The sequence below is a fragment of the Schistocerca piceifrons genome, chromosome 3 (assembly GCF_021461385.2).
Source record: "Schistocerca piceifrons isolate TAMUIC-IGC-003096 chromosome 3, iqSchPice1.1, whole genome shotgun sequence".
Taxonomy (NCBI): domain Eukaryota; kingdom Metazoa; phylum Arthropoda; class Insecta; order Orthoptera; family Acrididae; genus Schistocerca; species Schistocerca piceifrons.
Window position 1 is genome coordinate 181,048,971 of NC_060140.1, and position 7,830 is coordinate 181,056,800.

Consider the following 7,830-nt stretch of genomic DNA (forward strand, 5'->3'; position numbering starts at 1 on the left):
AGTAAGTGTTTTGTAAGCTATCTCTTTTGTGAGTAGATCATGTTTCCTTAACGTTCTTTCGATTCATCTGAGCCTGACATCTGTCATGTAACATCCTCTGGACGCTACCACATATCACATCTGGCAACAATGTAGGCTGCCTCATACCTGCTCTGGGGCACTGCTCTTGTATGGTATCCAGCGACCTTGCCTTTTAGCGTATATGACCCACTGCAATCTTAACTATTTCATCTCCCAAGGCTGCTTATTCTAACATATTCATTTCCAACGTTTCAGTTAACCGTTGCTTGAAGCTTGCTTTGAAACTCTCACCAAACTTTGGTTCTGTCAAATTAATCAGGTCCAATATTATTAATATCCTACCTCTCTGCAATATCTACTGTTTTAATCTGTAGTTCAAAATCAATAAATCATGGACAGAGTCTACACCTGGTTCTGGAAATGTTTTGCCGTTTAAAATCTGGTTTCGTCCGTCCGAAATCGTACGGTGCCTCCAAGTCTCTTCTACACACAGAACCTTCTTTCATGGTACTTAAACCTACTGATAGCTATTATTAAATTGTGCCCTGTGCAAAATTCTATTCTGCAACGTTCCTTTTCTTTCCTTTTCTCCAGTCTATGGTTTTCTACTATTTTCCATTCTCTTTCTTCTCCTACTGTCGAATTCGAGTTTTCCATCACAATTAAATTTTGTTCTTTGTTAAAGATATGAATAATTTGTTCCCCTTAATTACATTTTATTTTAACCCTTTCTTCGTGTGCCGAATTATTGGGCATGTAAAGTTATTCTACTGTGGTAGGAGTTGGCTTCGTGTCTATCATAGGCTGCGATAGGGTATTCACTACGCTGTTTGTAGTACCTAAGTTGCGTCCCTATTCTGTTCATTATTAGCCCTACTTCTGTATTACCCCTATTTGATTTTGCGTTGATAACCCTTTAGTGACCTGACCAGAAAACTCCTGTTTCCTACCAATGCACTTTACCAATTCCCGTTATATCTACCTTCAACTTGCCAAATCCCGTTTCTAAAATGTTTGGCCTACATACACATTTAAGAGTTGTGACGTTACACACTCCAACCCGTAGAACGCCAATTTGGTTGCTCTTGATAACAGCATCCTCCCAAGTAGTCCCCATCCAGACATCCAACTAGAGGCCTATTTAACCTAAGTAGTAATTTACCCAGGATGACTCCATTGTCATTGAGCCGTGTAGTAGAGCGGCATGATGTCGAGAAAAATATCAGTTGTATATCCGCCTGATTTCAGAAAAACGCAAGCACACTTCGAGTTGCAAGGTTTTACTGATTTCGACATTAGCCACAGGAGAATGAAGTCTTTCAAACAATATGTCGACGTTAAGGCACTAGATTCGTGAGGTGTTTTAAACAGATCCACGCCTGATCTTTAGTCCGAATGTTATCAGCAAACCTCAAACCTTTCATTTGTTCTCTCTGAGCCTTACCACTTTTTCCAAACTACGCTTTGTTTCCTTTACGGCTTTCTCTATGTACAAATTGAATAACTTCGGGGATAGGAGACAGCCATCTCGTTCAATTCTCAACCACTGCTTTCCTTTCATCTCATTGACTTAGAACCGCAGTCTGGTTTTGAACACATGTCGTCGGTAATTTTCACTTCTTGACTTTGTTCCTGCTACGACCAGAATTTTAAAAAGTGCGTTCAAAAACTTTCCCTAAATCTATGAATGCTATAAATGAAGGAATGCCAGTTTTCAATCTATCTTACAAGATAATGAAAATTGTCGATGTTGCGTCGTGTTCGGCTGTATTTTTCCGAAATGAAAATTGATTTTCTCCGAAGTCTACTTCCACCAGCCTTCCCATTCTTCTGTAGACAATTCATGTCAGCATTCTGCAACCGCAACTCATTAATCTGATAGTTGGGTAATATTGAGACCTGTCAGCACCTGCCTTTTTTTGGAACAGGAGTTATTACATTCCTCTTGAAGTCTGTGGGTATTTCGCTAGTCTTATTTATCCTGCTCAGTAGATGGAATAGATTTTTCAAGGATAAATCTCCAAAGAGTCTCAGTGCACCTATATCTAAGACCAAGCACTTTACAAAAATTCTATGAAGGAAGTGTAGTTCGCGAATGAACTCTATTTCAGAGATGCGAAGGTATTCTCACTCCTCGAGCTCAGTTAATGTAGAGTGTCGACTGCTGAGTAAATACAACTGAGGACGACACGAGCATAAATGGCAAAACCTGCGTCATCCCTCTACCTTCCCCTGCCTGCATTCTAGCTGTCCCATCTTACAGTTGACCTGGCAGTGAACCGAGGGACGAAGGCACCTAAAACCACTGGTCAGTATGTGATAAACAGATATCTTTCCTCCTTTGTTTAAGCACGCTCTTTATAAGATTCTGAGTTGCTCGAGTTAAAAACATGGGATTTATATGTTCGATGTTCTGCTAATCACAATATACATAAATGACCTGGTGGATGACATCGGAAGTTCACTGAGGCTTTTTGCAGATGATGCTGTGGTGTATCGAGAGGTTGTAACAATGGAAAATTGTACTGAAATGCAGGAGGATCTGCAGCGAATTGACGCATGGTGCAGGGAATGGCAATTGAATCTCAATGTAGACAAGTGTAATGTAGTGCGAATACATAGAAAGTAGATCCCTTATCATTTAGCTACAAAATAGCAGGTCAGCAACTGGAAGCAGTTAATTCCATAAATTATCTGGGAGTACGCATTAGGAGTGATTTAAAATGGAATGATCATATAAAGTTGATCGTCGGTCAAGCAGATGCCAGACTGAGATTCATTGGAAGAATCCTAAGGAAATGCAATCCGAAAACAAAGGAAGTAGGTTTCAGTACGCTTGTTCGCCCACTGCTTGAATACTGCTCAGCAGTGTGGGATCCGTACCAGACAGGGTTGATAGAAGAGATAGAGAAGATCCAACGGAGAGCAGCGCGCTTCATTACAGGATTATTTAGTAATCGTGAAAGCGTTACGGAGATGATAGACAAACTCCAGTGGAAGACTCTGCAGGAGAGACGCTCACTAGCTCGGTACGGGCTTTTGTTAAAGTTTCTAGAACATACCTTCACCGAAGAGTCAAGCAGTATATTGCTCCCTCCTACGTATATCTCGCGAAGAGACCATGAGGATAAAATCAGAGAGATCAGAGCCCACACATTAGCATACCGACAATCCTTCTTTCCACGAACAATACGAGACTGGAATATAAGGGAGAATCGATAGAGGTACTCAGGGTACCCTCCGCCACACACCGTCAGGTGGCTTGCGGAGTATGGATGTAGATGTAGATGTAGATATGAGGCTGGCACATAACATCATACTTTCGGAAAAACATCATACACACGGTTGCGAAGATATCAAGAGCCAACAACTGCGAGAATTATCGCACAATCAGCTTAACAGCTCATCCATCTTAGTTACTGGCATGAAGAATATACAGAGGAACTGGAATGAAAACTGTCGATCTGTTAGGTAACTATCAGTTCGGCTTTAGGAAAGTTAAAGGCACCAGAGAGGCTGTTCTGAAGTTCCTGTTGATAACGGAAGCAAGAGTGAAGAAAAGTCAAGACACGATAGAGAGACAAAATACAATGAGATGAGAAAAGTCATGGGATACCTCCAGTGTCGTGTCGGACCTCCTTTTGCCCGGCGTAGTGCAGCAGTCGTTGCGGCATGGACTCAATTGGAAGTCCTCTGCAGAAATATTGAGCTAGGCTCCCTGCATAGCCGTCCATAATGGCGGAAATGTTGCCGGTGCAGGATTTTGAACACGAACTAATCTCTCGATTATGTCCTATAAATGTTCGATGAGATTCATGTCAGGCGACTTGGGTGTCCAAATCATTCGACGAAACTGCCCAGAATGTTCTTCTAACCAATCGCAAACAATTGTGGCCCGGTGACATGGCGCATTTTCATCCACAAACATTACATCATTTTTTGGGGACTTGAAGTTCACGATTGGCAGGAAATGGTCTCCGCGTTGCGGAACATTAGCATTTCCAGTTAACGATCGTTCAATTGGGCCAGAGGACCCAGTCCATTCTATGTAAATACAGCTGACACCATTATAGAGCCACAACTAGCTTGCACAGTGCATTGTTGACAACTTGGGTGTATGGCTTCGTGGGAACTCTGCCACACTCGAACCCTACGAACAAACTCTTACCAGCTGAAATCGGGACTCATCTAACCAGGCCATGGTTTTCCAGCAGTCGAAGGTCCAACCGATATGATCACGAGCCAAGGAGAGGCGGTGCAGGTGAGATTATCCTGTTAGCAAATGCACTCCCGACGGTCGTCTGCAGCCACAGCCTATTAATGAGAAATTTCACAGCACCGTCACAACGGATGCGTTTGTTGTACATCTCACATTGATTTCTACTGTTATTTCATGTAGTGCTGCTTGTCTGTTGGCACTAACAAGGGAACCTCCCCATCGCACCCCCCTCAGATTTAGTTATAAGTTGGCACAGTGGATAGGCCTTGAAATACTGAACACAGATCAATCGAGAAAACAGGAAGAAGTTGTGTGGAACTATGAAAAAAATAAGTAAAATATACAAACTGAGTAGTCCAATGCGCAAGATCGGCAACATCAAGGAGAATGCGAGCGCAGGAATGCCGTGGTCTCGTGGTTAGCGTGAGCAGCTGCCGAGCGAGAGGTCCTTGGTTCAAGTCTTCCCTCGAGTGAAAACTTTACTTTCTTTATTTTCGCAAAGTTATGATCTGTCCGTTCGTTCATTGACGTCTCTGTTCACTGTAATAAGTTTAGTGTCTGTTTTTTGCGACCGCACCGCAAAACCGAGCGATTAGTAGACGAAAGGACGTGCCTCTCCAATGGGAACCGAAAACATTTGATCGCAAGGTCATAGGTCAACCGAGTCCTCCACAGGAAAACACGTCTGATATATTCTATACGACACTGGTGACGGCATGTGCGTCACATGACAGGAATATGTTGTCGACCCACCTAACTTGTACACTTGGCGAATGGGTAAAAAGATTCTTCTACCTTGCCCGGTTTACGTTTTCTTGTGGATGTGATAATCACTCCGAAAAAAGTGATGAAAACATAAGAGTTTGTCACATAAACTGCAAAAATGAATGCAACAGTTTCACAGTCGCACAGTTTTCCCTGTGCTCTGGCAAAAAATATGTTTTTAACGTTTTCAAATTTTTCTGTGTGTAGATCGTCAGATCCTGCATATGTCCAAGCAAATCTGAACATGTCCTGGAATTTTGAAGAGCGAAGTTGATTATGTGTGTTTGACTGATCTTTGATAATTGTCTGAAATAAAAAATTAAACTTTTTACTCGAGGGAATACTTGAACCAAGAACCTCCCGTTTCGCAGCTGCTCACGCTAACCACAGGACCACGGCACTCCTGAGCTCATACTCTCCTTGAGGTTACCTATCTGTCGCATGGACTACTCAGTTTGTATATTTTGCTTATTTTTTTCATAGTTCCACACAACTTCTTCCTGTTTTCTCGATTGATCTGTGTTCAGTTTTTCGAGGCCTATCCACTGTGCCAACTTACAACTAAATCTGAGGGGGGGGGGGGGGGGTGATGGGGAGGTTCCCTTGTAAGAACTACGCAAACGCCGCTGCTCTCTACAGTTAAGTGAAGGCCGTCGCCCACTGCGTTGTGCATCGTGAGAGGTAATGCCTGAAATTTGGTATCTCGGAAAACTCTTGACACTGTATACTTATATGGATATGGTGTCTGTTCTTTCGGACATATCCGAAAGAACAGACACCATATCCATATAAGTATATAGTTCTGGCAATACCGGCCATGACTTTCTTCTTCTGTGCGAATGCACACATATTCTCCGAACTCTTACGGGACTTGGTAAGAATGTCTCCCACGAGTCATGAGTACGTTGGAGTGGGACACTACGAGTGTAGTTGTGTGGACATACAAGGTGAAAATGTGGGTCTCGCAGGAGGCTGCGCGAGATAGTCCCTGCAGTTGCGCTGTCATCTGTTTCCTCGGTGGCTCAGATGGATAGAGCGTCTGCCGTGTAAGCAGAAGATCCCGGGTTCGAGCCCCGGTCGGGACACACACTTTCACCTGTTCCCGTTGCTATATATCAACGCCCGTGAGCAGTTGAACGTATTAATATAATTCTAATTTCGTTCTTGACACTGTGGATCTCGGAATAGTGAATTCCCTGACGATATTCGAAATAGAATGTCCTATGCGTCTAGCTCCAACTAACATTTCGCTTTCAAAGTCTGTTAGTTCCCTTCGTACGGCCATAATAACATCGGACACCTTTTCACATGAATCACCTGAGTACAAAAGACAGCTTCGCCAACGCACTGCTCTTTTACACCTTGTATACGAGATACTACCGCCATCTGCATATGTGCATATCGCTACCCCATCACATATATTGCCTCAGTGTAATACTTCGTTGGTCCATTTAGTTTGTACGACATATTTATAAATCGAAATAAAGTATATAGTTTTTTGTCATGGGTGATCGAAAAGTATTGACCTGCATTGTAGGTTGCAGCTCTTATTCGAAGATGATACACAAGATTATGGCCTCCCCCCCCCCCCCCCCCCCTATGAACCATGGACCTTGCCGTTGGTGGGGAGGCTTGCGTGCCTCAGCGATACAGATAGCCGTACCGTAGGTGCAACCACAACGGAGGGGTATCTGTTGAGAGGCCAGACAAACGTGTGGTTCCTGAAGAGGGACAGCAGCCTTTTCAGTAGTTGCAGGGGCAAGTCTGGATGATTGACTGATCTGGCCTTGTAACACTAACCAAAACGGCCTTGCTGTGCTGGTACTGCGAACGGCTGAAAGCAAGGGGAAACTACGGCCGTAATATTTCCCGAGGGCATGAAGCTTTACTGTATGAAAAGCTGCATCAAACCAGTCTCAGGACTGAAACAAAACAACAACACAAAACAGATAATATTCTTCTCGGGTATGCAGCCGGATCATAACGTAGGTGAGAGTGCTGGTGCACCAGCACTCTCACCTGAAGATGGCGGCCAGGTGGACAGCGGAAATATTTTGTCATGAAGACGTTATGATCAGGCTGCATACCCGAGAAGAATATTATCAATTATTACGCCGGGAAAGCCTTCGTAGCCACAACACAAAACAGACTAGCATCAAAACAGTGTTCGGGCTGAAGACCACAAGAACAACACTCCTAATGTACAAATGGTCAAAGATTTTCTCCATCCAGAGGAGACGTCTCGCATCATCTAGGTCGCAGAGTAAAGTAATAATGGAAACCCGGAAGAGATCTGCAGAAAAGTGTAGCGATCGCGGGATATAGAGAGAAACAGCGAAGCTCCATCGGCAACAGTGCGCGCTTCGACTGGGACTCGTGGAGAAGACAGTGGTGTGCCGGCGAGACCAGAGCGGGGAGGAGAAACTGCGCCAAGTTGTCCGGCGCGGCCGCCATTAGGGACAGCGCTAATGCCAGCTGCCGGCCAAGTTGGGCGCAATTAAACGCCACCGTGGCCCTGGCGGACGCAGCCGCTGCCGCTGCCGGCGCGCTTATTGACTTTGGCCGCAAGTGTTGCCCGAGCAGCCCGCTGCGGCTGTAATTGCCGCCCAACAACACGCATTAACAATAACCAGCCGGCGCCGGGGACTTGGGAGAGAGCCAACCGGCGGCGGCCGAAGCCGCGCCGCTCCGGGCCCTTCTTCTGCAGGCGAGACTCTGCAGCTCTGCCGACCACAGGTGACAACGCGAGAATACAGCTGTGAACTGAGACGGCACATCACGGAGTCTGATTCAGGGGCTAAGTACGAAGATGGCCATTTACATTT

General features: G+C 44.7%; 1 non-coding gene across 1 annotated transcript; it reads left to right on the forward strand.

Annotated features, from left to right (window-relative positions):
• The first annotated feature begins 6,016 nt into the window (after positions 1 to 6,016).
• On the forward strand, positions 6,017 to 6,090 carry Trnat-ugu. Its single transcript has one exon. It is a non-coding gene; the product is annotated as a tRNA-Thr (tRNA).
• The last annotated feature ends 1,740 nt before the right edge of the window (positions 6,091 to 7,830 follow it).